The following is a 7,377-nucleotide window of genomic DNA, read 5'->3' as shown; positions in this document are numbered from 1 at the left end:
TAGGCCATCTACAGGCTGAGGAGCAAGGAAGCCAGTCCTAAGCCAGTGCGAATTCCAAAGCTTGGAGTCCTATGTTCAAGGGCGGGAAGCATCCAGCATGGTAGAAAGATGTGGGCTGGATAGCCAGGCCAGTCTCGCCTTTTCGCGGTTTTCTGCCTGCTTTATATTCGCTGGAAGCTGATTAGATGGTGCCCGTCCAGATTAAGGGTAGGAGTGCCTTCCACAGCCCACTGACCCAAATGCTAATCTCCTTTGGCAACACCCTCAGAGACATATCCAAGATCAATATTTTGTATCCTTCAATTCAATCAAGTTGACACTCAGTATTAACCACCACAAGTTCACCTCTCGTGAACTTGAACCCCTAAACATCTCCTGAGATGCTATTACATAAAATTAACAACACTTAAATGCTGATATGAAGTCAATAAGTCTTATGTCAGCTGGGCACGGTGGCTCATGCCTGTAATCCCAGCACTTTGGCAGGCCGAGGCGGGCAGATCACCTAAGGTTGGGAGTTTGAGACCAGTCTGACCAACATGGAGAAACCCCATCTCTATTAAAAATACAAAATTAGCCAGGCACGGTGGTGCATGCCTGTAATCTCAGCTACTTGGGAGCTGAGGCTGAACCAGGGAGGCAGAGGTTGTGGTGAGCCAAGATCATGCCATTGCACTCCAGCTTGGGCAACAAGAGCGAAACTCCATCTGAAAAAAATAAAAACTAAATCTTATGTCACATGGTAAAGAAAACATGTTTTTAACAAAAGAAGATTCATGACAATTACAGTCCTGGTTTCTGCAGCTGGTCATGTAGTCATAGCTGGTACTGATGACTACCTTCTTCTACTACCCTTCTGTATTCCCTTTGCCTTCAACAAGCACCTCAGTAGTTTGTGGTTTGTTCTTGGTGGAGTGACCCAAACCTTCATTCCTGAAGGGTCTGGGCCATTTGTAGTCCTGCCTGGATTGTGCTGTTGTAGTTTCCCATTGACCTTAGTCACAGGGCATGGTAATGCTAAGAGATGCCCTAATGAATCTCATGTATTCCATGTATATTCTTCCTTACCTCAATTATGAAGTAGTAGACTGATTTATTCTTGATAGTCCAGGTCAATCACCCTGGCCAACACTGTAACAGTACAATATATTGGATGCTGATTCAGAGCATACACAGGCTTCGGAGAACTTTTCCCCAACCACGCAAAGTACTGTCACCTAGTTGGCATTGTAATTGTGACTTCAAAAGGCCATTCCACAGTTCTATCAATCCAGCTGCTTCAGGATGATGGGGAACGTGGTGAGCCCACTGCTTTAGCCATAAAGTGAGTGCCTTGGTCAGAGGCAATGCTGTGTGGAATACCATGATGGTGGGTAAGGAATTCCATGAGTCCACAGATGGTAGTCTTGGCAGAAGCGTTGTGTGCAGGATAGGCAAACCCATATCTGAAGCAAGTACTATTCCAGTGAGGATAAACCTCTGCCCTTTCCATGATGGAGGAGGTTCAATATCATAAACCTGTTACAAGGTAGCTGGCTGATCACCCCAAGGAATGGTGCCATATTGAGGGCTTAGTGTTGGTCTCTGCTGCTGGCAAATTGGGCACTCTGCAGTGGCCGTAGCCAGGTCAACCTTGGTAAGTGAAAGTCCATGGTGATGAGCCCATGCGTAACCTCCATTCCTGCCACTATGGCCACTTTGTTCATGGGCCCATTCAGCAATGACAGGGGTGGGTGGGGAAAGAGGCTGAGTGGTGTCCACAAAATGGGTTATCCTATCCACTTGATTATTAAAATCCTCCTCTGCTGCGGTCACTCGTTGGTGAGCAATCACATGAAATACAAATATCTTCACAGTTTTTGACCAGTCAGTGAGGTCCATCCACATACCTCTTGCCCAAATTTCTTTGTCATCAATTTTCCAATCATGCTTCTTCCAAGTCCCTGACCATCCAGCCAAACCATTGGCTACAGCCCATGAATAAGTATATAATTACACATCTGGCCATTTCTCCTTCCATGCAAAGTGCATAACTAGGTGCACTGCATGGAGTTCTGTCCACTGGGAAGATTTCCCTTCACTGCTGTTCTTAAGGATGTCCTGGAAAGAGGCTGTAGTGGTGCAGCTGTCCACTTTTGGGTGGTACATGCATATCAGGCAGAACCATCTGTGAATCAGGCCCTAGTCTTCTCTTCCTCTATCAACTGATCATAGGGAACTTCCCATGAGACCATTGGTGCTGGCAGGGGGAGAGAAGGCAGGGTGGCACGAGTGGAGACCACGGGCATTTAAGCCACTTCCTCATGTAACATACTTGTGCCTTCAGGACATGCTGGAGCCCAGTCACATATATACCACTTCTATTTGAAGATAGAATGCTGCTATGCATGATCCACTTTATGGCTAGATGGGTCAGAAAGCACCCAGTTCATGATAGGCAGTTCAGGTCACATGGTGACTTGATGACCTGCAGTCAAACGTTCAGTTTCCACCAAAGCCCAGTAACAGACCAAGAGCTGTCTCTCAAAATGAGAGTAGTTATCTGCAGAAGATGACAGGGCCTAGCTCCAAAATCCTAGGGGCCTTCATTGTGATTCACCTATGGGGGCTTGCCAAAGGCTCCAAACAACATCCCTATCTGACGCCTTAAGCACCGTCGGACCTGCTGGGTCACATAGCCCAGGTGGCAGAGCAGCTTACACAGCAGCCTGGACCTGTTGCATAGCCTTCTCCTGTTCTGGACCCCACTCAAAACTGGCAGCCTTTCAGGTCACCCAATACATGGGCTGAAGTAAAACACCCAAATGAGAAATATATTGCCTCCAAAATCCAAATAACCACTAGGTATTGTGCCTCTTTTTGGTTGTGGGAGGGGCCAAATGCATGAACTTATCTTTCACCTTAGAAGGAATATGTCAACAGGCCCCACACCAGTGGACTCCTAGAAATTTTACTGAGTTAGAAGATCCCTGAATTTTATTCAGTTTTATTTCCCATCTTCTAACACACAAATGTCTCATCAATAAGTCCAGTGTGTTTGCTACTTCTTGCTCACTGAATCCAATCAGCATAATGTCATCAATGTCATGGACTAGTGTGATATCTTCCAGAAGCTAAAAGTGATCAAGGTCTCTTCAAATAAGATTATAACACAAAGAAGGGGAGTTGATATATGCCTGAGATAGGACAGTAAAGATATATTGCTGGCCTTGCCAGCTGAAGGCAAATTGCTTCTGGTGGGCCTTATGGACAGGAATGGAGAAAAAGTCATTTGCCAAGTCAACGGCTATATACCAGGTACCAGGAGATGTGTTAATTTGCTCAAGCAATGAAACCACATTTGGTACAGCAGCTGCAATTGGAGTCACCACTTGGTTAAGCTTGTGATAATCCACTGTCATTCTCCAAGATCCACCTGTCTTCTGCACAGGCCAAATGGGAGAGTTGAACAGGGTTGTGTTGGAAATCACCACCCCTCCATCTTTCATGTCATTGATGGTGTCACTAATCTCCTCAATCCCTCCAGAGATGCAATAATGTTTTTGATTTACTATTATTCTATATAGAGGCAGCTCTAATGGCTTCTATTTGGCTTTTCCCAGCATAATAGCCCTCACCCTACCAGTCAGGGAGCCATTGTGGGGGTTCTGCTGACTGCTAAGTATGTCTATGCCAATTATGCATTCCAGCACCGGGGAAATGGCCATGGGATGAGACTGGGGACCAACTGGATCCACTGTAAGTCAGACCAGAGATAAAACTCCATTAATTAACTGACCTCCATAAGCCTCTACTTTAACTGGAAAACCACAGTGATATTTTGGGTCCCCTGGAATCAATGTCAGCTCAAAGGCAGTGCCCAGTAGTCCCTGAAATGTCTGATCATTTCCCTTTCCCCAGTGCACAGTTACCCTGATAAAAGGCCAGAGGTCTCCTGGGGGAAGGATGGGAGAAAGATTCACTTCATAAATGGTCTCTAATGTAGTAGGCTCCTTCCTCAAGGGGACCTGGCTTCCCTTTCATTCAAGGGGTTCTGGGTCTGTAAACTGGCTCATGTCTGGAAATTGACTGAGGAGATGTGATTCTCTGTTTTTATAATTCAAATTAATCTTCTGTCCATTCAACCTAGAAGTTTTCTGCTTATATAAATTAAGCAGTAATGCAGTAGGCTTCTTATTAATCTCACTTCTAGAAATAACATGATTAATTACCCAGTGCCAGAGTTCTACATGAGTCAGACCATTCTGATTGCAGCTTTGCCTCTGCTGTCCATTACAGTAGTTATGCCCACATTGCCTTTGATGGTTGAGTGCCTCCGCCTGGACCCTGCCACCTCAGGATCCAATTATTCCCATTGTATTTTAATTTTGTAGTTGAGTGACTATGGTTTCCACTGTTAGATCTGACATACAGAAAAGAACAATTACAGGGCTCTTCAAAGATGCAGGTGCTGTCCTCACAAATCTCTTTCACAAAGCATTGGTCAATTATATATTTTCTGGACCCTCCCAGCTGGGATGAGTAGGTCTAAAGTGACTAATCCACTCTAACATCCCAATCTCCCTAAGCCTTTGGATCCCTTCCTCTACATTAAACCAAAGTAAATCAGGCATTTCTAGCTCACTCACAGTGTGCTATCTTGTAATCCATATTTCAGCTAACCAAGCAAATAAACTATTAGAACCTTTTTAACTTCCTCCGTAAGCTGCAACATTAAATGCAGAATGACTACTTAGTGTGCCCAAATCGATATATTCAGCCTGATCCAACTCTATGTTCCTTCCACCATTATCCCACATCCTTAATATCCATTCCCATGCCTATTCTCCAGATTTCTGCTCACAAAAATTAAAAAACTCAAGCAGTTCTTTTCGAGTGTAGTGCACCTCCTCATGGCTCACACTCTCAACCTCATCTCTAGGGGCCCTCTGAAACTTTAGTCTAGTTATAAGTCTAGAAGCAAACACAGCTTTTGGAGGTGGCTGCTAAGTAGAATCAGCATTATCTTGCCTGGCAACTGCCTCAGTGGAGGCCATCACTGTTGCCTCAGGCAGTGCAGGGTTAATCTCCTCAGACAAAGGTAGAAAGGCTGATGGCAGCATGGGTTGGTGAAGGGATGTTGACACTACTGTGGATGGGGAAGTTTTTTCTTCCAGCAAAAAAGGATTCATCAGAGTTTACAAACTCAGTGTCCTCAGCTTCATCAGGGTCCTCCCACACATACTCATTCCAAGTTGCAGGGTCCCATTCTTTTCCAATCAATGTCTTCACTGTAACAGTAGACATCTGGGGAGGCTGTGCATGCACCTTTCGTTGCAGGTCAGCCAGTCAATAGATGTGTGTGTACGTGTGTGTATATATATGTGTGTATATATATATGGAGAGAGAAGGAGAGATGGATTGAGACAAAGATATTTGCAAAAGCATTCATTCAGTAAAGTACTGTAGATATATATATATATATATGGTGTTTAGCAAAGGTAAGTATAGTCAACCCTCTCTGTCTGTGGGTTCTGCATGCATGTATTCAACCAACTATGCAATAAAATATTTAAAAATAATTAAATGACAACAATACAATATTTAACATACAAATAAAAATACAGTATAACAAATATTTACATAACATTTACATTGTATAAGGTATTATAGGTAACCTACAGATTATTTAAAGTATACAGGAGGATATGTGTAGGTTTGATGCAAATACTACATTTTTTAATATGAGACTTGTGCATCTATAACATTTTTCGTATTTGCAGGAGTCCTGGAACCAACCCCCGAGGATACCAGGGAAACACTGTAGTGTCTGCATGTGTGTGTGTGCATGCATGTATGTGTGTGTGTGTAGTTGCTCCCTTTCTTTTACCATTTGAAGATGAACTATCATTAGAGAAACTAGGCTCTGTCCAAATTATATAACAGAAAATGTTTTTCTTACTTTTTACATAGATAAGATTAAAAAGTTCATGAACTGGAAAAGAAGAAAAAAAGGTGTGCACGTGAGTTTAATGAGGAAAAGGCCTCTAACATTGCATGTGTTTCATGTCTTTTTTTAACATCACTGAGGGACTACCTTCTTGAGAAAACTAAATACAAATCTTGTGTTACTCTCCTGCTGGAGGCATAAACTATTTCTTTATCCTAGAAAAGGTACCTGTTCCCCTGAAAATTAATATGATTAGCTTGAAGACATAGTGAAAAATGACAACCACTTTATTAGGTTACTAAGATCATCTTTTCCTGTCTATTCAGAAAAACAAAGGTTTCAATAATTCAGAATTATAATCCACTAGTGACATAAACAAATTATTCACTATTACCATTAAATATACAATATTAGGGCCCACTGAGAACCATCCCAGTAACCCGACCACCACTGGTCTTCACTGGACACCATGAACCACACTGTCCAAACCTTCTTCTCTCCTATCAACAGCGGCCAGCCCCCCAACTATGAGATGCTCAAGGAGGAGCACGAGGTGGCTGTGCTAGGGGCGGCCCACAACCCTGCTCCCCCGACGTCCACTGTGATCCACATCCGCAGCGAGACCTCCGTGCCCGACCATGTCATCTGGTCCCTGTTCAACACCCTCTTCATGAACCCCTGCTGCCTCGGCTTCATAGCATTTGCCTACTCCATGAAGTCTAGGCACAGGAAGATGGCGACCTGACTGGGGCCCAGGCCTATGCCTCCACTGCCAAGTGCCTGAACATCTGGGCCCTGATTTTGGGCATCCTCATGACCATTCTGCTCATTGTCATCCCAGTGTTGATCTTCCAAGCCTATCAATAGATCAGGAGGCATCGAGGCCAGGAGCTCTGCCCATGACCTGTATCTCATGTACTCCACCTTCCATTCCTCGCCCTGTCCTAGGAGCTGAGTCCTGTGCCAGCCCTTTATCCTCACACACTTTTCTACAATGGCATTCAATAAAGTGCACGTGCTTCTGGTAAAATAAATAAATAAATAAATAAATAAATAAATAAATAAATATAAATAAATATACAATATTACACACCTACCCTTATATGATGTCCACATTTCCAAAAATATTCAGTTGCATCTTCTTCTTTGCTCACTCATGTTTAAGTTTCTCATATAGAAAATTAAAATGGAAAGATACAGGAAGAGAGAGAAAAAAGGTGTGTGAGCAAGTGAGCAAATCAAATGAAAAACTGTTGGATAAGTTTCTGCTCTCCTAGATGATGTAATAAAATCTGGAGGTGAGTCACAGGGCTTAGGTTTAACCTATTTCCTTCACACGTTCATACGTGATGTAATTATTGGTGTGTTTTTTTCTTTGTTTTTTTTTTTTACCAATTTCTGCCCAGTCGCATAGACGAAAAGAGTAAAGAAAGTGGCGACTCCTGAAT

General features: G+C 43.3%; 1 pseudogene; it reads left to right on the top strand.

Annotated features, from left to right (window-relative positions):
* The first annotated feature begins 6,349 nt into the window (after positions 1-6,349).
* Positions 6,350-6,803, top strand: LOC100438459 (interferon-induced transmembrane protein 3-like; annotated as a pseudogene).
* The last annotated feature ends 574 nt before the right edge of the window (positions 6,804-7,377 follow it).

The sequence above is a fragment of the Pongo abelii genome, chromosome 3 (assembly GCF_028885655.2).
Source record: "Pongo abelii isolate AG06213 chromosome 3, NHGRI_mPonAbe1-v2.0_pri, whole genome shotgun sequence".
Classification (NCBI taxonomy): Eukaryota; Metazoa; Chordata; class Mammalia; order Primates; family Hominidae; genus Pongo; species Pongo abelii.
The sequence above is the reverse complement of the archived record's forward strand: the minus strand, read 5'-3'. Positions and strand labels throughout refer to the sequence as shown.